Source organism: Mustela erminea, chromosome 8 (assembly GCF_009829155.1).
Source record: "Mustela erminea isolate mMusErm1 chromosome 8, mMusErm1.Pri, whole genome shotgun sequence".
NCBI classification, from domain to species: Eukaryota; Metazoa; Chordata; class Mammalia; order Carnivora; family Mustelidae; genus Mustela; species Mustela erminea.
This window is the reverse complement of record NC_045621.1, coordinates 114,559,911-114,584,579: the sequence shown is the minus strand read 5'-3', so window position 1 is coordinate 114,584,579 and position 24,669 is coordinate 114,559,911. Positions and strand designations below refer to the sequence as shown.

Here is a 24,669-nt window from a genome sequence, read left to right as displayed (position 1 = left end):
CTTGTCTTGTTCCTAATCTCAACGGGAAGGCTGCAAGCTTTTTCTCATTGAGGATGATATTTGTTGTGGGTCTTTCATAGATAGATTTGATGAAGTTCAGGAATGTTCCCTCTATCCTTATACTTTGAAGTGTTTTAATCAGGAACGGATGCTGGATTTTGTCAAATGCTTTTTCTGCATCAATTGAGAGGACCATGTGGTTCTTCGCTCTTCTCTTGTTAATTTGTTCTATCACATTGATTGATTTGAGAATGTTGAACCATCCTTGTAGCCCAGAGATGAATACCACCTGATCATGGTGGATAATCTTTTTAATGTGCTGTTGGATCCTGTTTGCTAGGATCTTGGTGAGAATTTTAGCATCCATATTCATCAGTGATACTGGTCTGAAATTCTTTTTGGTAGGGTCTTTGCCTGGTTTGGGGATCAGGGTAATGCTGGTTTCATAGAAAGAGTCTGGAAGTTTTCCTTCTGCTTCAATTTTTTGAAACAGCTTCAGGAGAAGAGTGTTATTTCTTCTTTGAAAGTTTGGTAGAATTCCCCAGGGCATCCATCAGCTTTTTGTTTTTTGCGAGGTTTTTTTTTTTTTTTTTTTTTTTTAATATTTAATTTATTTTTTTTTTTTATTTCCAGCATAACAGTATTCATTATTTTTGCACCACACCCCGTGCTCCATGCAATCCGTGCCCTCTATAATACCCACCACCTGGTACCCCAACCTCCCACCCCCCGTCCCTTCAAAACCCTCAGATTGTTTTTCAGAGTCCATAGTCTCTCATGGTTCACCTCCCCTTCCAATTTCCCCCAACTCCCTTCTCCACTCTAAGTCCCCATGTCCTCCATGCTATTTGTTATGCTCCACAAATAAGTGAAACCATATGATAATTGACTCTCTCTGCTTGACTTATTTCACTCAGCATAATCTCTTCCAGTCCCGTCCATGTTGCTACAAAAGTTTGCGAGGTTTTTGATCACTGCTTCAATCTCCTTACAAGATATCAGTCTATTCAGGTTGTCGATTTCTTCCTGGTTCAATTTTGGGAGGTTATAGTTTTCTAGGAATGCATCCATTTCATCTAGGTTGCTTAGCTTATTGGCATATAACTGTTGATAATAACTTCTGATGATTGTTTCTACTTCCTTGGTGGTAGTTGTGATCTCTCCCTTTACATTCATAATTTTATGAATTTGGGCTTTCTCTCTTTTCTTTTGGATTAGTGTGGCCAATGGTTTGTCGATCTTATTGATTCTTTCAAAAAACCAGCTTCTAGTCTCATTGATACGTTCTACCTTATCTCTGGTTTCTACCACATTGATCTCAGCTCTAATCTTGATTATTTCCCTTCTTATGTGTAGAGTTGGTTTGATTTGTTGTTGATTCTCCAGTTCTTTAAGGTGTAGAGACAGCTGATGTGTTCTGGATTTTTCAATTTTTTTGAAGGAGGCTTGGATGGCTATGTATTTCCCCCTTAGGACTGCCTTTCCTGTATCCCATAGGTTTTGGACCGAAGTGTCCTCATTCTCATTGGTTTCCATGAATTGTTTCAGTTCTTCTTTGGATCTCCTGGTTGATCCAAGCATTCTTAAGCAAGGTGGTCTTTAGCTTGAGTTTCTTCGGAACTTTTCCTTGTGATTGAGCTCCAGTTTCAAAGCACTGTGATCTGAGAATATGCAGGGAATAATCTCAGTCTTTTGGTATCGGTTGAGTCCTGATTTGTGACCCAGTATGTGGTCTATTCTGGAGAAGGTTCCATGTGCACTTGAGAAGAATGAGTATTCTGTTGTTTTAGGGTGGAATGTTCTGTATATATCTATGAGGTCCATCTAGTCCAATGTGTTATTCAATGCTCTTGTTTCTTTATTGATTTTCTGCTTTGATGATCTGTCTATTTCTGAGAGAGTTGTGCTACGATCTCCTACTATTAATGTATTCATATCAATATGACTGTTTATCTTCATTAGCAGTTTTCTTATGTAATTGGCTGCTCCAATATTGGGGGCATAGATATTTACAATTGTTAGATCATATTGGTGGATAGTCCCTTTAAGAATTATGTAGTGTCCTTCTGTATCTCTGACTACAGTCTTTAGTTTAAAATCTAATTTTTCTGATATGAGAATCGCTACTCTGGCCTTCTTTTGAGGCCCATTGGCATGAAAGATGCTTCTCCATCCCTTCACTTTTAGTCTGGGTGTATCTTTAGGTTCAAAATGGGTCTCTTGTAGACAACATATAGATGGGTCCTGTCGTTTTATCCAATCTGCAACCTTGTGTCATTTTATGGGCATATTTAGGCCATTCACATTGAGAGTAATTATTGATAGATACGTTTTTATTGACATCATGTTACCTTTGAAGTCTTTCTTTCTGTATATTGTCTCTATATTTCTGCTCAAAGCTATTCTTAGAATTTTTTCCTCTTTTATAGTACCCTTCTTAATATTTCCTGCAGTGTCGGCTTGGTGGTTGCATAGTCTTTTAAGCCTTGCCGGTCTTGGAAACTCTTTATCTCTCCATCCATTTTGAATGTCAGTCTTGCTGGATAAAGTATTCTTGGCTGCATGTTCTTCTCATTTAGTGCCCTGAATATACTTGCCAGCCCTTTCTGGCTTGCCAGGTCTCTGCGAACAGGTCTGACATTATTCTGATGGGCTTTCCTCTGTATGTAAGGAGGCTGTTTGTCCTAGCAGCTTTCAAGAAATTGTATCTACAATTATGATTCCTCAATTTGACTATCAGGTACCATGATTTTTTTTGGAATATATAATCTTGGGTGGAGACTATTTGGCCTCTAGTACATTTAAACGCAGTTAGAATGGCCAAAATTAGCAAGACAGGAAACAATATGTGTTGGAGAGGATGTGGAGAAAGTGGAACCCTCTTTCACTGTTGGTGGGAATGCAAGTTCGTGCAGCCACTTTGGAAAACAGTATGGAGATTTCAAGAAATTAATAATAGAGTTTCCCTATGACCCTGCAATTGCACTATTGGGTATTTACACCAAAGATAGAGATGTACTGAAATGAAGGGCCATCTGTACCCCAAAGTTTTTAGCAGCAATGGCCACGGTCACCAAACTGTGGAAAGAACCAAGATGCCCTTCAATGGGCAAATAGATAAGGAAGATGTGGTCCATATACACTATGGAGTATTATGCCTCCATCAGAAAGGATGAATACCCAACTTTTGTAGCAACATGGACGGGATTGGAAGAGATTAGGCTGAGTGACATAAGTCAACCAGAGAGAGTTAATTATCATATGGTTTCAGTTATTTGTGGAGCATAACAAATAGCAAGGAGGACAAAGGGAGATGGAGAGGAGAAGGGAGTTGAGGGAAATTGGAAAGGGAAGTGAACCATGAGAGACTATGGACTCTGAAAAACAATCTGAGGGTTTTGAACGGGCGGGGGTTGGGAGGTTAGGGGAATCAGGTGGTGGGTATTAGAGAGGACTGCATGGAGCAGTGAGTGTGGTGCTAAAACAATGAATACTGTTATGCTGAAAAGAAATAAAAAGAAAAAAAAAGAATGCTTGTATCAAACAGGAAATCAAAGAAAAACTTAAACGATTCATGGAAACCAATGAGGATGAAAACAGTTCTGTCCAAAACCTATGGGAAACAGCAAAGGCGGTCCTAAGGGGAAAATACTGAGCCATCCAAGCCTTCCTCAAGAAAATTGAAAAATCCATGGGACGCCTGGGTGGCTCAGTTGGTTGGACAACTGCCTTCGGCTCAGGTCATGATCTCGGAGTCCCGGGATCCAGTCCCGCATCGGGCTCCCAGCTCCACGGGGAGTCTGCTTCTCTCTCTGCCCTTCTCCTCACTCATGCTCTCTCTCCCTGTCTCTCTCAAATAAATAAATAAAATCTTAAAAAAAAAAAAAAAAGAAAATTGAAAAATCCAGAATACACCAGGTATCTTTACACCTTAAAGAAATGGAGAATCAAGAGCAAATTAAGCCAACTCCACACACAAGAAGGGAAGTAATCAAGATTAGAGCAGAGATCAATGAGATAGAAACTAGAGATAAAGTAGAAAGCATCAATGAAACTAGAAGCTGGTTTTTTGATGAACCTTTGGCCACACTAAGCCAAAAGAAGAGAGAAGACCCAAATTAATAGAATTATGAATGAAAGGGGAGAGATCACAACTAACACCAAGGAAATAGAAACAATCATCAGAAATTATTATCGACAGTTATATGCCAATAAGCTAAACAACCTAGATGAAATGGATGCATTCCTGGAAAGCTATAAACTTCCAAAACTGAATCAGGAAGAAACTGACCACCTGAATAGCCCAATATCTAATAAAAAGATTGAAGCAGTGATCAAAAACCTCCCAAAAAACAGGAGACCGGGACCTGATGGATTCCTTGGGGAATTCTACCAAGCTTTCAATAATAATAATAATAATAATAATAATAATAATAATAATACCTATCTTCTTGAAGCTGTTTCAAGAAATTGAAGTACAAAGAAAATTTCCAGACTCTTTTTATCAAGCCAGCATTACTCTGATCCCCAAACCAGACAAAGACCTCACCAAAAAGGAATATTTCAGACCAATAACCCTGATCAATAAGTATGCTAAGATTCTCAACAAGATCCTAGCTAATAGGACCCAACAGTACATTAAAAAGATTATCCATCATGACCAGGTGGGATTTATCCTTGTGATACAAGGGCAGTTCAACATTTGCAAATCAATAAATGTGACAGAACAGATCAATGAGAGAAGAGAGAAGAACCATATGGCCCTTTCAACTGATGCAGAAAGAGCATTTGACAAAATCCAGGATATGTTCCTGATTAAAACGCTTCAATTATAGGGATAGAGGAAACACTCCTCAACTTCATCAAATCTCTCTATGAAAAACCAACAGTGAATATCATCTTCAATGGGAAAGAGCTGACAGCCTTTCCTTTGAGATCAGGAACATGACAAGGATGCCCACTCTCACCAATCTTGTTCAACATAGTATCAGAAGTCCTAGCAACAGCATTCAGAAAACAAATAGAAATAAAAGGTATTCAAACTGCAAAAAAGAAGTCAAACTCTCTCCGTAGATGACATGATACTTTATATGGAAAACCCAAAAGACTCCACCCCCAAACTATTAGAACTCATTCAGCAATTCAGTAATGTGGCAGGATACAAAATCAATGTACAGAAATCAGTTGCTTTCTTATATACTAACACTGAAAATACAGAAAGTGAAATCAGAGAACCGATTCTATTTACTATAGCACCAAGAATCACAAGATTCCTGGGCATAAACCTAACCAAAGATGTAAATGAACTATACTCGAGGAACTACAGAACACTCACGAAAGAAATTCAAGAAGATACAAAAAGATGGAAGACCATTTCATGCTCTTGGATTAGAAGAATAAACATTGTTAAAAGGCCTATACTGCCTAGAGCAATCTCTGCTTTCAATGCCATTCTGATAAAAATTCCACTGGCTTGTTTCAAAGAGCTGGACCAAACAATCCTAAAATTTGTATGGAATCAGAAGAGACCCTGAATCACTAAGGAAATGTTGAAAAACAAAAACAAAACTGGGGGCATCACGTTGCCTGATTTCAAGCTTTACTACAAAGCTGTGATCACCAAGACAGCATGGTACTGCCATAAAAACAGAAACATAGACCAGTGGAACAGAATAGAGGGCCCACATATAGACCCTCAACTCTATGGTCAACTAATCTTCGACAAAGCAGGAAGAAATATACAGTGGAAAAAAGACGCTCTCTTCAATAAATGGTGCTGGGAAAATTGGACAACTGTGTAGAAGAATGGAACTCGACCATTCTTTTATACCATACACAATGATAAACTCAAAATGGATAAAAGACCTCAACGTGAGGCAGGAATCCATCAGAATCCTAGAGAACATAGGCAGTAACTTCTTTGACATCAGCCACAGCTACTTCTTTCCAGATATGTCTCCAAAGGCAAAGGAAACAAAAGCAAAAATGAACTTTTGGGACTTCATCAAGATCAAAATCTTCTGCACAGCGAAGAAAACAGTCAACAAAACAAAGAGTCAACCCACGGAATGAGAGCAGTTATTCACAAATGACAGTACAAACAAAAGGCTGATATCCAGGGTCTATAAAGAACACCTCAAACTCAACAGACACAAAACAGATAGGCGTGTAATGAAATGGGCAGAAGACCTGAACAGACACTTCTCCAATGAAGACATACAAATGGCTATCAGGCATATGAGAAAATGTTCATCACTAGCCATCAGGAAGATACAAATTAAAGCCACATTGAGATACCACCTTAAACCAGTCAGAATGGCCAAAATTAGCAAGACAGGAAACAAAGTGTGTTGGAGAAGATGTGGAGAAAGGGAACCCTCTTACACTGCTGGGGGGAATGCGAGTTGGTGCAGCCACTTTGGAGAACAGTGTGGGGATTCCTCAAGAAATTAAAAATAGAGCTTCCCTATGACCCATAATTGCACTACTGGGTATTTACCCAAAAGATACAGATGTAGTGAAAAGAAGGGCTATCTGTACCCCAATGTTTATAGCAGCAATGGCCATAGCCGCCAAACTGTGGAAAGAATCAAGATGCCCTTCAATGGATGAATGGATAAGGGAGATGTGGTCCATGTACACTATAGAGTATTATGCCTCCATCAGAAAGGATGAATACCCAGCTTTTGTAGCAACATGGACGGGACTGGAAGAGATTATGCTGCATGAATAAGTCAAGCAGAGTCAATTATCATATGGTTTCACTTATTTGTGGAGCATAAGAAATAACACAGAGGACATGGGGAGATGGACAGGAGAAGTGAATTGGGTGAAAATGGAGGGGAGATGAACCATGAGAGAGTGTGGACTCTGAGGAACTAACTGAGAGTTTTGTAGTGGTGGGGAGTTGGGAGGATGTATGAACCTGGTGGTGGGTATTATGGATGGCACGTATTGCATGGAGCACTGGGTGTGATGCATAAACAATGAATTCTGGAACACTGAAAAGAAATTTAAAAATAAATCACAATTAAAAAAATGAAGGTGGAGAGGATAGACTTCTTTTTCTTCCAATTTTTATTAAAAGAGTAAGAATAACTTGATTTTTTGAGAAAAATGTGAATAATATATAGACTTAAGTTTGTTTCTGCAAAGTTCACAGGGAGTGTGAATTCAAATGCTAGGATCTTGATGTTGTATCTTTGAATAGCTTAATGACATATAATCTCTCTGCAGTCTCTAATAAATTATGTTATGTGGCTGCACATAATACTATTGGTTAAGAAAGAGAAGAGAGAGTGACTCAGACTTTGGGGACTCAGTGGCCTCAGACTGAGTTTAATTCATACATGATTTTGATCTATTTTAGAAACTTTGGAGACAAACTTTATATTATCCACATTTGATCCCAAGAGAATGCACAAAACAGAAATGATCACTATGTGTGAGTGACATTTGAAAAATAGGAGACTGTCCAAACACACTGCTGATCATTTCACTTGAGAGACAAGAGCCAAACTCCCATTTTGTTGAACTTCATACATTTATGGGATAAAACGTGGGGCAACTCTTTTCTCCACTCCTAATTTCTATGAGAAGAGAATTTATTTGAACATTTCTCACCTCTTTCACCATCTTCTCCCCTTCATTAGTCCCCACAGGAAAGGAATAACAGCTATGCTACCTGTGTTCAAATCCTGCCAACACCTCTTAGTAACTATGTGACATTAGACAAGTTTATTTTGTCTGTGCCTCCCATTTCTCACTTCTACAATGTGGACATTAATGATTTCTGATTTTTGAAGTTACTCTGTGGATTGGACCAAATACTATATGTAAAGTGGTTATAACTATGTCTGTTCACATAAAAACACTATGTTTTAGTATTAGCTATTATTTGTCAAATTTGTCTTCAATTTTCCATTGGATTTGAATAATTTTTTTATTTAATTATTTAAATAATTTAATTAATACTTGTTCAAATTTTGAAGATTGTTCTGCTTGTTTGAAGGCACTGAAATAAAAGATTAATTTTTTCTCAGCATTTATATGTTATCAATTTTCCTTAAACTGTGACTTAGTATGTCCCCTTGTTCATTATCTGAACATGAGAATGAGCAGATTATAGATTATTTCAGAGCATTTGTGAGTTGGAAATTCTGGGAATATTGTGACCTTCATGTAACTATCCTTTCCTTTATTACTAAATCAAAATTATTTGAGATGAATATTTGGGAGAAGATTCTAGATTTGGGGGTATAGGAGCAGGTATGAAATAGATAAGAAGGAGATTGGTAAAGTCAATGGATTAGGGAATTCTAGTAGCACTTCAAGATAACATTAATGACCTACAGGAGACTAGCAGTCATGAACAGAAAGTAATAATGAGGCTCAGGTGAAGAATTGCATTTAACTGGGACAGGTGTTTTGACAGGCAAGTATGATGGACTTCAAACCACCACTGGCAAGACCAAGAGTGGCCTGCAGAGCCTGGTGAGACTCTGGTAAGATGTTCTGGTATTCCTGGTAAGTTCTCCTAGTAAGACTACCACAGCTTCCTTCCAGGCCCCTTAACACTAGCAAAAAGATATTACTAAAATATCAAAAGACCATTATACCATGACCAAACAGGGATAATGTCAAGAATGATATCATAAAATATATCAACGTGGTTCACTACATCAGTGCATTTAGGGATATAATTGACATAACTATGTAATATGCATATGTTAGTCTTTAAGAACTTCAATAAAATTATAAATTTGAATGGAACAAAATTACCTAATATAATAAAGTTGTCATCAAAATTAAATATTACCATAGATAAAGACACCAAAACTGTTTCATTTAAATCCAAGAATCATATGGGAATATGCACTATCATCATTATTTTTCAGTATTGCCTCAAGGTTTCTAGCAAATGCAATCCGGCAATGAAATAAATAATATTTATAATATATAAGTAATACTTGTATAAATAATAAGAATCATGGCTCATTTGATTTTTTAATAAATAGAAACAAAATACCCTTGTTAAAAAAGAAACTGATAGAAAAAATAAGACATTAAGTTCCTACACATTTGATAAAAATCAGCAAGGGCCATCTGTACCACCAATGTTTATAGCAGCAATGGCCACGGTCACCAAACTGTCGAAAGAACCAAGATGCCCTTCAACGGACAAATGGATAAGGAAGATGTGGTCCATATACACTATGGAGTATTATGCCTCCATCAGAAAGGATGAATACCCAACTTTTGTAGCCACATGGATGGGACTGGAAGAGATTATGCTGAGTGAAATAAGTCAAGCAGAGAGTCAATTATCATATGGTTTCAGTTATTTGTGGAGCATAACAAATAGCATAGAGGACAAGGGGAGTAAGAGAGGAGAAGAGAGTTGAGGGAAATTGGAAGGGGAGGTGAACCATGAGAGACTATGGACTCTGAAAAACAATATGAGGGTTTTGAAGGGACGGGGGTGGGAGGTTGGGGGAACCAGGTGGTGGGTATTAAAGAGGCACGGATTGCATGGAGCACTGAGTGTGGGGCAAAAACAATGAATACTGTTACACTGAAAATAAATTTAAAAAAAAATAAATGAATAAATAAATTTTTTTAAAAATCAGCAATTCAATAATGTTTATAATTCAGCAGTAAACACTGAGGGGCAGTAAGAAGAGAAAACATCTTCCATTCATATTGGCGACAAAAACTGTAAAATGTATGGGAATGCATTTAATAGTAAAGGCACCAGATCTACATGTATAGTATCTCATTGAAAAACATAAAACACAATGAACCTATTAAAACCATATCATAGTCTTGAAAGGAAGCCTTAATACCATTAATATGCCAATTGTTCCAAAAATAATGAGTACATGTTAATGCCATTCTCATAGAATCACAATAGAGCAGAACTTCTGGGAAAGGAAAGGAGTTTGAGAGGAACTGACAAATAAGAGACCTTATAACTTCAATTAGAAAATAAATGTTTAAGAATCACTAAGAAGGGGCGCCTGGATGGCTCAGTGGATTAAAGCCTCTGCCTTTGGCTCAGGTCGTGATCCCAGAGTCCTGGGATCGAGCCCTGCATCGGGTTCTCTGCTCAGCAGAGAGCCTGCTTCCCTTCCTCTCTCTCTGCCTGCCTCTCTGCCTACTTGTGATCTCTCTCTCTGTGTCAAATAGATAAATAAAATCTTTAAAAAAAAAAAAAGAATCACTAAGAAAATTTCGGAAAAGAACAGTGACCAAAAACTTTCTTATCAGATATCACAACATACTATAAAGACTCCAGAAGACATCACTGGCATTGAAATGGAAAGTAAAGAAGTGAAAACAAACTCGAGATTACAAAAATAGATCCTGGTATGTATGAGGAGAACATAGCACCTGGAAATCATCCCTAAAATGCTACAATCAGCATTACCATCATTATGATAATCAGGATCATCATTATATGATCCCAGTTATCATTATCATCATCACAACACAACCCCCCAGTACATAATTCCCAGCACTGAGTAAGTTCATATCAATAGTGTTTGAATGGAACTGATACAATAGTGGGACATCAATAATTAAGTGTATTTTATTTTTAAAAATCTGGAGAACTTGGTGGAGGTTTTGATTTGTTGTGATATATAGATAAGGGAGGTAACACGTGTGAACACTCTTTGCAGATGAGAAAGTACTTATGTAAGTGCTATTTCTGACCTTAACATTACTTTATATCTTGCAAGGTCATAGCAATATAAAATAGTGATTTACAGTACATATGACATACATGTTGGTAAAGTGCTAAATCATTGTTCTGTCTGTAGGAGAGAAACAAGATAATCTTACATTTGTATGTGTTCAGCCAAACTCTTATGGGTGAGGGGTCAGGGAGGGGGCATTATTAACATTCTCAAGAAGACCAAATCTCTTTTGGTAAAGATCTATGTTTATCTGGCTCCTGTGAGAAAAGCCTGAGCCAAGGTTTACATATATATATTTGACTTCAAGGAATGTACCAGCACACACAAGGTGAACCTATGACCTGAATGATTTGCCTTGGTTTCATTAATACTATCCCATTCCCTATGCATTTTCTCAGAGGTACTAAAAGAAAGTAGAATCTGCTTTACTTAGGATGAGACTTTTTGTAAACGCTGGGATATTGTTTAGGGTGGGATTGAGGTTTTTCTTTGGGTTTTAATGGCTCGATATGTTGAAAAAGCATTATAGCCTGATTTACTTAGGATGCTATTCCATTCCTTCAGAAGTCAGGGCACTAGATATGTTATGTTTTAATAGATAGGATTTCTTATAGTAGTACTGAGTGGGAAGTTAGGAAGACATTTACTAGTTGGTCTCTAAGCATTTGTAAAGTTGATAAATTCTATGTGCATTTAAAATAGCACACTTTTGGGTGTAACAAGAGCTTTACTTTCCTGTTTTGCTTCTTCTCAACTATGTGCAAAGTCGTAATGGATAAATCATTTTGAGAGCTACCTGTTAACCTATAGAGGCAACACCATACCTGCTATTAAGAATGATGTTTTGAGGTGCCTGGGTGGCTCAGTGGTTAAGCCTCTGCCTTCGGCTCAGGCCATGATCCCAGGGTCCTGGGATTGAGCCCCACATTGGGCTGTCTGCTCAGCAGGGAGCCTGCTTCCCTTCCTCTCTCTCTGCCTGCCTTTCTGCCTACTTGTGATCTCTGTCAAATAAATAAATAAAATCCTAAAAAAAAAAAAATGATGTCTCAATCTTCTTTCAGTGTAGGGGTACTTTGTGCTTGTATTTGAGAATAAAGATCATATAAGGGAAAAATAAATCCATCTTTTTATTACAAGCAATCACCCAGACATTAGCTATAGATTTAAAAAACCCACATTGCCCTTTTATTCTATAATTCTGCTTCAGATTAGATCTAATATCAATATCAACAAGAATTGAAATATAAGTGTTTACTAGGTGTCAAATACATAACTGCTTCCCCATGTGTTGTTTCATTTAATGTGTACAAACTTCCAGTTATAACCCAGTTTACCTATGATAAAACACAGAATCAGAGGATTTTACATAAAGATTTACAGAAATTAACCACAATTAAGTCTGTATGGTTGTCTCTTTCATAAAAATCAGTTTGTAGTCTGATGAGACATCTAAAAAAAGGTAGTGTTCTTTTGACATTCTGTTCTTGAACTTTACAGACAACCATGGGAGAGGGGTCCAGCATGAACACAAAGGAAGAGCCTGAACTCATCTCCTTGCAAGGATATACCAAATTTATAGCTACATATGGACTAATTCCCACTGAAAAAGAATTGAAACTATCTGAGTAGCTCCTTCCACAACTAGGGATAAAAGGACCACATTAAGATGAGTGTGAGAGATAGAGATAAAGTCTTGCCTAAAACCCCAACTCAGCACATGGACACACAATAAGGAGGGAGATCACAGTTATAAAATTTCTCTCCAAGAAGTGAGACATTTATGCCCCACATCAGGCACCCCAAACGTTGAGACTTGCATTGGAAAGACAAGTCTGGCTTTAGAAACTAATAGACTTACATCCACATGGTCTGACGGATAGTGGTAATCTGAGATATTCTTTTTTTTAATTTTTTTAAGATTTTACCCATTTATTTGAGAGAGAGAGAGAGATCATGGGAATGGGGGATAGGGGCAGAGGGAGAGAGAGAGACAGACTCCCCACTGAGCAGGTACTCCAACATTGCCAGATCCTGGGACTCCAGGATCATGACCTGAGCCAAAGGCAGATGGTCCCAAGGCAGACGCTTAATTGACTCACCCACCCAAGTGCCCCTGAGGGACTTGTGCATGGACTCACTTTCTGGGATTCAGCACAAAGGCAATAGTTTGGGAAGTGATCAGACTCTAAGTAAAGGAGATGTATTTGCTAATTTTGAAGTATCTGCAAGAGAGGTGGGACCAGTAGAACTTTGAAGATAAAGGTGTTGATGAGTGACATTTTTGCATTCTCCCTCCATCTTGGTAGTGCTGATGCCCAAGACATAGCCTTGCTAATGCTGCAGGCATGCCTAGTTCAGTATTCATCTCTGCAGTAGGTGTCCCCTGCTCTAGCACACTTCTCCTGTATCACTAAAGCCTCAAACAAGCCCCACCATCATCACTTTCCCAAGGTCTTGCTAAAACTAGTGGGCAAATGCAGTCCACACAGGTGATGCCTCTTGATTGCCTAGCTCTGGAGGTCAGAGGAGTATGTATTCTGGGCCCCACACAACTGCTACAATCAGAAAGTCGGTTCAGAACAGGCTATCACACCCAGTGCACTGCACAAAGGCTGATGGAAATGCACCCTTTTGTCTGCCTATTAAAAAAAATACTTTTGGTAAAGCTTCAATCTGAAGATATAAACTTCAGGTATGCTACACATCTGGAAGCTACAGAGGTGCTGTTGGGGAATGTGGACATCTTAGTGTCCTCCCTTGGCCTCACCAAAGCAAACATGTACCTCGCATAAAGGAACATACAAACTCAGCTGAAACACCAATTCTTGTAAATGAGTGCAAAAGACACCTCCAGATCTCTTGGTCTAAAGATCAGCAGAGCCTCTGATTGTGGTCCCACGGGACTGTATATGTGTTCACATATGTTAAAAGCAGTTGCCTAAGGATCTGGCTTCCAGTCAGCCTGAAGCTAAGTGTTGACTGAGATTCTTCTCTTTGCAACCCTACAAGTCTTGGAACACCCTCAACAGTTAATACATAGGAAGAATAAATGAAGCTGTTGAGACAATCACAAAGGTTCAAGAGACTATCAAGTGTTAGGCAAGGTTGAATGATATTTCATCTCCTATACAAGGCAACTCCTTCGTGTCTAGGAGAGGTACCTGTTTCACATAATACACAGAAACAAACACAGAGAGTCAAATAAAATAGAGATAGAGAAATGATTATGTCCCAAATGAGAGAACAAGACAAAGCCTCGGGGGGAAAATTAATGGATATAACTAATCTACTAATCTATAAGTAACAATTATAAAGATTCTCACTAAACTCAGGAGAAACTCACAGGCTGAACACTGTGAGAATGTCAACAGAGAGAAAGAAAATATAAGTAAGTACCAATCATATGTCTGATGAATACAACAGCTAAACTAAAAAGTACATTAGAGAAGTTCAACAAGAGACTGGATGAAGTCAACTGTTTCGCAAGCTCAACAACAGGGCAGCAGAATTCATCCAAACAGAAAAGCAAAAAGAAAATAGAACTTTAACAATGTTTATTCTTCCGATCCATGAGCATGGAATGGTCTTCCATCTTTTTTTGTCTTCTTCAAGTTCTTTCATGAGTGTTCTGTAGTTCCTTGAGCATAAATCCTTTACCTCTTTGGTTAGGTTTATGCCCAGGTACCTTATGGTTCTTGGTGCTATCGTAAATGGAATCAATTCTCCAATTTCCCTTTCTGTATTTGTATTGTTAGTGTATAAGAAAGCAACAGATTTCTGTAAATTGACTTTGTATCCTGACACATTATTGAATTGCTGTATGAGTTTTAGTAGTTAGGGGGTGGAGTCTTTTGGGATTTCCATATAAAGTATCATGACATCTGCGAAGAGAGAGAGTTTGACTTCTTCTTTGCTGATTTGAATACCTTTTCTTTCTCTTTGTTGCCTGATTGCTGTTGCTAGGACTTCTAACACTATGTTGAACAAGAGTGGTAAGAGTGGGCATCCTTGTACATCATATGATATGTACCACAAAGGATTGGTTACTTAAAAGAAGGAAAGAAAAAAGAAAGAAAGAAAGAGAGAGAAAAAGAAAGAAAGAAATAGAACTTTAAAAAGTAAAGATAGCTTAAGAGACTTACGGGAGAATATCAGGTGGAATAATATTCCCATTATAAGTGTTTCAGAAGGAAATGAGAGAGAGAAAGGGGCAGAAAATTTATTTGAGGAAATAATAACCGAACACTTCTCTGACCTGAAAACAGTCATTCAGGTCCAGGAAGCAGAGAGAGTTCCAGATAAGGTAAAGAGATCCACACCAAGACATTAGTTAAAATATCAAAAGTTAAAGAGAGTACCTTAAAAATGGCAAGAAAAAAACAACTTGTTATATACAAGGGAAGCCCTATGAGAAGATCATCTGATTTTTCTGCAGAAACTTTCTAGGCCAGGAAAGAATGGCATGACATAGCCAAAGTGCTGAGAGGAACAAAGCTCCAAGGAAGAATGCTTGGCCAAGCAGTCACTCAGAATTGAAGGAAAGATAAAGAGCTTTCCAGAGAAGAAAAAGCTAAAGGAATTCATCATTCACTAAATTGGCCTTGGAGGAAATGTTAAAGATAATTTTTTAAACAGAACTGAAATTCATTAACTAATATCAAGAAAGTATGTGAAAGTAAAACCTCACTGGTAAGAGCAAACATATAATAAAGGAGTGGATTAACCACTTATAAAGCTAGTATTTAGGTTAAAAGAAAAGAGTAGTAAAATTAACTGGAACTACAATACATAGTTAAGGGATACACAAAAAACAAAGACATAAAATATATCATCAATAAAAACCCCACACACCAAAATATAAAATATAAAAGACCTAAAGGAGAAATTGCTAAACAATAATAGTAGGGGACTTTAATACTACCCTACTTATATCACAGACAGAAAATTTAGTAAATAAACATTAGCCTTAAACAACATTTTAGACCAAATGGACTTAATAAATATTTACAGAACATACCATACAAAAGTAGCAGAATACACATTATTTTTTAAACTAAAAAAACAAACAAACAAAACAAAACAAAACAAAACAAAAAAACACGTGTTTTTAAGAGAAGTTCTAAGTTCACAGCAAAATTGAGCAGAAACTACAGAGAATTTCCACATACTCTTCATTTCCACAAATGCACAACCTCCCCCACTATCAATATCTAGAATGATAGGATACATTTGTTATGACCAATGGACTGAGGTTAAGATGCCATTAGTTTCCAAAGTTGGTAACTTACCTTGAGGTTCACTAATGATGTCATACATTATGTGGATCTTGATAATTGTATAATCAGATGTATCTACCATTATAGTATCACACGGGACATTTTTGCCTTCAAAAGCACCTCTGCTCTGCCTATTCATTCCTTCCTCCCATCTAAACCCTGGCAAACACAGTTACTTTAACTGCTTCACAATTCTTATTTTTACAGAATGTCATGGTGGAATCATACATAGAACTTTCATATTGTCTTCTTTACTTAATAATAAGTATTTAAATTTCTTCCACATCTGTTTATGGCTTGATATCTATTTCTCTGTAGCACTGAATCTCATTTGATGTACTGATGTTGTTGTTTTTTTTAGATCTATTCACCCACTTAAAGACACCTTATTTGATTCCAAGTTTTTTGTAATTATGAATAAAACTGCATTAACATCCATGTGCAGTTTGAATGTTGACATGCTTTCAACTTATTCATGTAAATACGAAGACTATAGTTGCTTGATAGTATGGTAAGAGTATGTTTAGTTTGGGAAGCATCCACCAAACTGTCTTCCAAAGTGGCGGTACCATTTCATTCCCACCATCAATGAATGAGAAATTCTGTTGTTCTATATCCTTTCCAGCATTTGGGATCACATGTTTTGGATTTTGTCCATTCTCACAGGTGCGTGGTGCCATCTCATTTCTAACTTAAAATTTCCTGCTCTCAGAGGAAGTTGAATATCTTCCCATCTGTTTCCTTGCCAACTATATAAATCTTTGATGAGGTAATTGTTCAGGTCTTTTCTCCAATTTTTAATTGGTTTGTTCATATTCTAGTGCTGCATTTTAAGGGTTCTTTAGTATATCTTGGATAATGGTAATTTATCAGATGTGTCTTTTGTAAACATTTTCTCCCAGTCTGTGGCTCTTGTCATTGTCTTTTGCAGAGAAGAATTTCTTAATTTTATAAGGTCCAGCTAGTCAATTTTTTCTTTCATGGATCGTGCCTTTAATGTTGTATCTAAAAATCATTATAAGACCCCAGGCCATGGATTTTCTCCTATACTATATTGTATGAGTTACACACTTTTGGATTTTACATTTAAGTCTGTGATCCATTTTGAAGCAAATTTCATGAATGGTGTATGGTCTGTGTCTTTTTTTCCCCCCATGTGAACGTCTAGTTGCAGCATTATTGGTTGAAAAGACCTTAATTGCTCTAGTATATTGAATTTGTTCCTTTGTCAAAGACTAGTTGGTGACATACTTCTGTGGATTTGACTATGGGCTCTCTAATCCATACCATTAATCTGTCTATTCTTTTACCAATAACCACAGTCTTGATTATTATAGTTTTATAGTAGGTCTGGAAGAAGAGTATTACCTGTGCTTTGACTTTGTTCTTCTTCTTCAATATTATGTTGGATATTCTTGATCTTCAGCCCTTTCAAGTATATTTAGAATCAGTTTGCTGATATCCATAAATTAACTGGATGAGATTTTGACTGGGATTGTCTTGAATCTATAGACCAATTTGTGATGAACTGTTATCTTGACCATATTGAGTCTTTATCCATGAATATGGAGTCTTTCTCAATTTCCTTTGTTCAATGATACTTTCCATCAGCGTTTTGGGCTGTTCTTATGTAGATAAAAGGGGTATTTTTCAAAATGTTCTTTTTTCTTTTCTCCTTGTAGAGGCATGAGGAAGTTTTTCTCCACTGTTAACTATGAGGACCTGGTAGAGCTCCTGGAGGTAAAAACACACAAATGTGTGGAGGTTCCCTCTGGCTGGGTCCCCTTACAGTTGATTTTTGTTTTTCCCCAATAGAGTTCTTATCAGAGTCATAAGCACACTAAACCTTCAAGCAATACACTAACTACCGTTTAGGTTTCCCAACCCCAGGACTGGTTTCTGTGGAAGTTTCTGTTCCGGAAGGTTGTAATTCTCTGGATCTGCCTGCCTGTCTCTCATGTTTTAGGAGCAGGGGTTTGTCCATGAACTCACTCTCTGAAAAATCTAAGGAGAGTTGCTTATTTTTCAGCTTTTTACTTGTTAGGATGGAGTAACAATTTCTAAGCTCCTTATTTGTTAGCCCAAACCAGTTATGATTTATTTGAGAGAGGGAGAGATAGAAAGGGGAGACAGAAAGAGAGGGAGAGGGAGAGTCCTAAATAGTCTCCCTACTGAGCATGGAGCCTGACATAGGGCTCTATCTCATGGGCCTGAGTTCACAACCAGAGCCAAAGCCAAGGCAGCTCTGCCTAGAGGCCCCAAATTATGCTTATTTTTAAATCAACATCTTCAAGTCTCACAAACTCTTATCCCTCTTTTCTTACTTGCCTTTCCAATGATCACCAATTAAATTTCTCACTGAACAAAAGTTACAAAGTACCTACTAAATTAGATAAGGCCTTTGCAAGCTGAAGGAATTAAGTAATAATTTGTAGCCAAGATATATAATGTACCTGCTTTCATGATTTTACAATCTAGTGGCATAAACCCCAATGAATTTCTTCCATTTCTATTACCTGACTGTTCAATCTGGTTAATAAACTATTTGGTCTCTGGATTATATCTTTTGTGTGTAGAATATGATATCATATAAGAATATTTTTAAATTTTTAATGAAAAGTATTTTCAGTACTAAATGAAGCAAACTCTAAGTTAAAACTGTTATGGCCCTTGGAATTAATTTAAGTCACAAATTGCAAAAGTTTGTCAATAGTTACAAGTGGGAAATACTTAAGCAATAGGAAGACAATGCACTGGGGAGAAATGATTTAAGAAAGTTAGATTTCTGTACTGGTATAGTATATTTTCTTTTAAATAGAAAGTCAATACTTCAAGTTAAATCTACATTTCTGGCAATGATAAATATCATTTATTATTTATGTACTGAGATTTAGGTGGAAAACAAAAGTAATCTGAGATTTTGCCATGGTAACAAATGTGAAATTGCCTTAGTAGCAGGACGACACACTCAGTAAGAAGCACTCTGTATGTTTGCCAAGAGGTTCTGCACAGCGACTCACTTCAAGGATTTTAAATAATTCTAGCTAACCAAGTTGGAAGTTTGCAAAAAGGAAAGTAGTTGTAGCCTCTCCAGAAATACAATATGCTAAAAATATTTTAATACATCTGAGCATTTTCAAAGTCAATATTTTTACAATTTAATGTTAACTTGGTTTTACTTATTATCCAAGTTAAATGCTTTCCATAATTCATTAGGAATATTTAAATTTGTTCGAACAAAAAATTAGGTGGTAAAAATATTCATCATGTGCATTTAAATAAATATTGCTCTTAGGCTATGTAAAAGGTCTTTCCCACGTTCGTTTTTTTTTTCCCCCTACACAAATGTTTTTTTCCCTGTTTCAATCTTCTTATGTGTAGCCTTCAGCACTTTTGTGTCCATTCAGAGTTCAAGTAAAATTTTTTTTGCATTGTTTCTTATGAAAATCGTAATTAATTACCATATTAAATGGAAATCAATATGACAAAACTGCTTGTAGATTTAAGAACACATTGATAAATCAAATTAACAGTATATTATGTAGAGGAGAGAGTCCACTGGCAAGACAAGGAACCCTTGCTCTGATCCAAGTCACCGACAGGCCTGGCGCAGGCTGGGCTGGTGACCATGGGTGCCTCGGCCTCCGAGGGCATGCCTGCTCCAGTCTCCATGCCCAAGCCAAGGAGGTGCAGGACCTGAGCCAACTGCCACTGGAGTTGCTCCTTGTGGTACTGAGCCACGTGGCCCATGAATGCTGCTGGGGTGCTGCCACAGAGTGCGTTGGGGCTGGCGCGCCCTGGTGGATGGCAGGCCTTGTGACTGCTCAGTCTGGCCTGGGACCACGGCGCCCTGCTGCTGCTTGCCCCAACTGTCTGCCCTGTCCCCACCCTCTCCCCCTACCTCTGCCTGCATTGGCAGACCCTGCCTTCTGGGCTGCCTCTGCCAGCGCAGCCCATTGGGATGCAACTTCATCTGCAACCCCTGCAGCCAGGAAGGCCTTTGGAAATGGATGGTGCAGCATAGTGGGGACTGCTGGGTGGTGGTGGTAAAAAGGCCAATAGTGCCGCAGGACCCCTTGCAGACCTGCTATGTCTTCCTTAGGGCTGTGTCGCTAAAAACAGGTGTTGGACCTGGAGGAAGAGGGTTTGTGGCCAGAGCTGCTGGATAATGACAAGACTGAGATTTGTGTCCCTGGTGGGGAGACTGACACAACAATGACTGCATGTATCGACTCCTTGTCCAACTTCTAGATGGTAACCAGACCGTGCTGGATAAATTCTCTGCTGTGCCCATTCCCATCCAACAGTGGAACAACAATGTCTTCTTTCAGGTCACCCATGTGTCCTCCAACGTCAAGATGGGTGTCTGCTTTATGTCTTTCCAACACTGGGACCAGGACAGGCAGTTTTGGGTTAGTCAGTATGAAACCCATGTGACCATTCCAGTGTGGTTGTGCAGGCCCAGCTGTCTTAGTTGAAGGCTGTCCTGGCACAACAACCTGACGGGTGTCTTCCAGGACTGGGGACCATTGACCAGGACTTCTCATTAACCCAGGACAAGTACCTCCCTGGCATCCTGGGTACTCCATGATCCCTTCAAGGGCTCTGACCTGGCCCACTTTAGGTTTTAGAAACTACTAGAAGAAAGTCTTTCTTCAAAGTTCTCTACTACTGTTGGAGGGAAGTCCTCCCCCACAGAGGCCCCCTGGTATAGCCCCAGTCCCCTCTGTCCTGTCTCTTCTCCTTTCTGCTTACAGAGGCTTTATCAGTCCCTTTAGAGAAGGCTACTCATCTCAGAAGTAGAATCCCAACATTGTGATACTTGGACAAAAAAAAAAAAAAGAAGAAGAAGAAAAAGAAGTAGAATCTCATCCATATGGCTAGGAAAAGTCCAGCCACCTTGTTTGGCATACTTAACCTCAATGCTGGGACCAGGTCTCCGAGCTGAATGTCAACATGCACAAAAAATGTGTGGAGATCCTCAAGGACCCTGTGATTGTATGGTGTATAAAATTGTATGTTATATTGAAATTTTCCATGAACTTTGAGAGAATAATATATCAGCAACAACTATCTGCTGATCATATGTAATTAATTTATTGTTTTTCAAAAAACCCCAGTATATTAAGGAAATGCCAACTATAACAAAACTCAAGGATGCACGAGATTCATCTATCACTTCCAGCTTCCTAAATGTGTACAGTGTCCTCCACAAATAACAAAACTCACCCTTATTTAATCTTTACAAATGTAAAAAAGATACCATCATTTATTAAGTTCCCACTTAGCATGTACTGCATATTTTCCAGATCCTGGGGATTTAACAGCAAATTAACACATCAGATCCCAGCCCTTTCCTTTTTGAGGCTTTGAATTTGTTGTTCCCACCTAAGATGAAGGAAGTTCCTCTGGTTATCATTCATCTGCCTCCTCTTCATTCAGTTCTGAGTAAAAGATATCTCTTTAGGCCCTGTGTGATTATACTGCTGAATGGTCCACTACTCTATCTACATCATTTTCCAACAGAAAACTGACTGGTTTGCTTACTTAGTTTTTGAAATTAGTTTATCCATATTTTTGTTTATTTTTTATGCTTTTTTACCACAGTAATATGAAAATCCCATAGAGTAGAATTTTGCAGCACATTCAGCAAAATGCCCAATACCTTCTACCTAGATTTGTCAATCAGTGTTATTTGAATCAATTAACTAATTCATCAGTAAGAAGAAATCAGAGGAGGAGTCAAGATGGCGGAGAAGTAGCTGGCTGAAACAACATCAGGTAGCAGGAGATCAGCTAGATAGCTTATCAAACCATTCCATCACCTACAAATCCAATAGGAGATTGAAGAGAAGAAGAGCAGCAATTCTAGAAACAGAAAATTGACAACTTTCTGAAAGGTAGGACAGGCAGAGAAGTGAATCCAAAACAATGGAAAGATAGACCGCGGGGCGAGGGGCCGGCTCCTGGCAAGTGGCAGAGCCATGCAGCACAAAATCAGAACTTTGAAAAGTCTGCTCCACTGATGGACATCGCTCCAGAGGCTAAACTGGCATGAAGCCCACACAGGGACAGCATGGCCTCAGGTTCCACGAGGTCAGGGGTGTCTGAGTGTCACAGAGCTCACAGGTATTAGAGCAGGGAAGCCAGATACAGAGATGGAGCCAAGGAGTGAGATCACAACTTGGGATTACCTTGGACTGTAATCCATGGCACAGGACACTGCTCTGTGAGTGGGGACCCCACAAGATCCGGGGAAACCTCCCCTGGAATAGCTCAGGGATCTTCAGGGTTCAGAGACTCCAGGCAGAGCTGTGTGCCAGAGACAGAGAAGCTTGGTCACAGGCTGGCTGAGCTCAGAGCTCAGCTAGAGTCCAGGGAGACAGGAGTGATTGAGCACTTTACTCCAAGAGTGCACTGAGGAGTGGGGCCCCGAGCTCTTGGCTCCTCTGGGCCAGAGATTGGGAGGCCACCATTTTCATTCCAAACTCTACAGAAACTGTTCAGGGAACAAAAGCTCCCAAAAGCGAACCTGAGCAGATTACTTAGCCTGGCCCCTGGTAAGGGCAGTGAAATTCTGCCTCAGGCAAAGACAGTAAGAATCACTACAACAGGCCCCTCCCCCTGAAGATCAACAAGAAATCCAGCCAGGACCAAGTTCACTTACCAAGGAGAACAGCGGAATTTCAGAGAAGGAGAAAGCAAAGCATGGAATTCATAGCTTTCTCCCCATGATTCCTTAGTCTTGCAAAGTTAATTAATTTTTTTAATTTTATTTTATTCTTCTGCTAAATTTTTTTAAATTTTTACCCTTTCCTCTTTTAAGATTTTTAACTAGTTTATCTTAACAATACCTTTCATTAAAAAAAAATCTTTTTTGAACCTTCATTATTATAGTCATATTTTATCCTTCATTGTATCTAACTTTATTTTCTGTGTAACACAGGGGTTTTTCTTCTAAAAAATTTGGGGTACAACTTCTTCTAATAGATCAAAATACACCCTAAATCTAACACCAGGCTTGTGCTAGTCTTCAGCTCAAGCAAATTCTCTCCATTCTTTTTTTCTTTATTCTCCCAACCAACTTATTATCAACTCCGTTTTTAGAAATTAAAAAAAAATTTTTTTTATCGTTATAGTCATATTCTATCCCTTCATTGTGTTTACCCTTATATATGTTTTTTATTCCTTAAAATTTTGGGAGGCAGTTTCTTCTAAGAGACCAAAATACTCCCAAAATTAAGTGGGTGATCCTGTTCTACTCACCAGTCATATATATATATATATTTTCTTTATTTGTTTTCTTTTTAAATTTTTTTTCCTGAATGTTTTTTTACCCCTTTTCTCCCCCGCCCCATGAGTTGGGGCCTCTTCTGATTTGGTTAAAACACATTTTCCGGGGGGTCTTTGCCACCCTTTTAGTATTTTACTTGCTCCTTCATATATTCTTATCTGGATAAAATGAAAAGGCAGAAAAATTCACCACAAAAAAAAAAAAAAAAGAACAAGAGGCAGTACCAGAGGCTAGGAACATTATCAATATGGACATTAGTAATATGTCAGATCTAGAGTTCAAAATGACAATTCTCAAGGTCCTAGCAGGGCTCAAAAAAGGCATGGAAGATATTAGAGAAACCATGTCTGGAGAAATAAAAGCCTTTTCTGGATGTTGAAAAACAAAAATAAAACTGGGGGCATCATGTTACCTGATTTCAAGCTTTACTACAAAGCTGTGATCACCAAGACAGCATGGTACTGGCATAAAAACAAACACATAGACCAGTGGAACGGAGTAGAGAGCCCATATATGGACCCTCAACTCTATGGTCAAATAATCTTCAACAAAACAGGAAAAAATATACAGTGGACAAAATACTGTCTCTTCAATAAATGGTGCTGGGAAAACTGGGCAGCTATATGTAGAAGAATGAAACTCCACCATTCTCTTACACCGTACACAAAAATAAACTCAAAATGGATAAAAGACCTCAACGTGAGGCAGGAATCCATCAGAATCCTAGAGGAGAACATAGGCAGTAACCTCTTCGATATCAGCCACAGGAACTTCTTTCAAGATATGTCTCCAAAGGCAAAGGAAACAAAAGCGAAAATAAACTTTTGGGACTTCATCAAGATCAAAAGCTTCTCCACGGCAAAGGAAACAGTCAAGAAAACAAAGAGGCAACCCACGGAATGGGAGAAGATATTTGCAAATGACAGTACAGACAAAAGGTTGATATCTAGGATCTATAAAGAACTCCTCAAACTCAACACACACAAAACAGATAATCATATCAAAAAATGGGCAGAAGATATGGACAGACACTGCTCCAATGAAGACATACAAATGGTTATCAGACACATGAAAAAATGTTCATCATCATAGCCCTCAGGGAGATTCAAATTAAAACCACATTGAGATATTACCTTACACCAGTTAGAATGGCCAAAATTAACAAGACAGGAAACAACATGTGTTGGAGAGGATGTGGAGAAAGGGGAACCCTCTTACACTGTTGGTGGGGAATGCAAGTTGGTGTGGCCACTTTGGAGAACAGTGTGGAGATTCCTCAAGAAATTAAAAATAGAGCTTCCCTATGACCCTGCCATGGCACTCCTGGGTATTTACCCCAAAGATACAGATGTAGTGAAAAGAAGGGCCATCTGTACCCCCAAAGTTTTTAGCAGCAATG

At 38.3% G+C, this 24,669-nt stretch overlaps 1 pseudogene; it reads left to right on the top strand.

Annotated features, from left to right (window-relative positions):
* The first annotated feature begins 19,604 nt into the window (after positions 1-19,604).
* On the top strand, positions 19,605-20,450 carry LOC116596910 (annotated as a pseudogene).
* Positions 20,451-24,669: the final 4,219 nt, after the last annotated feature.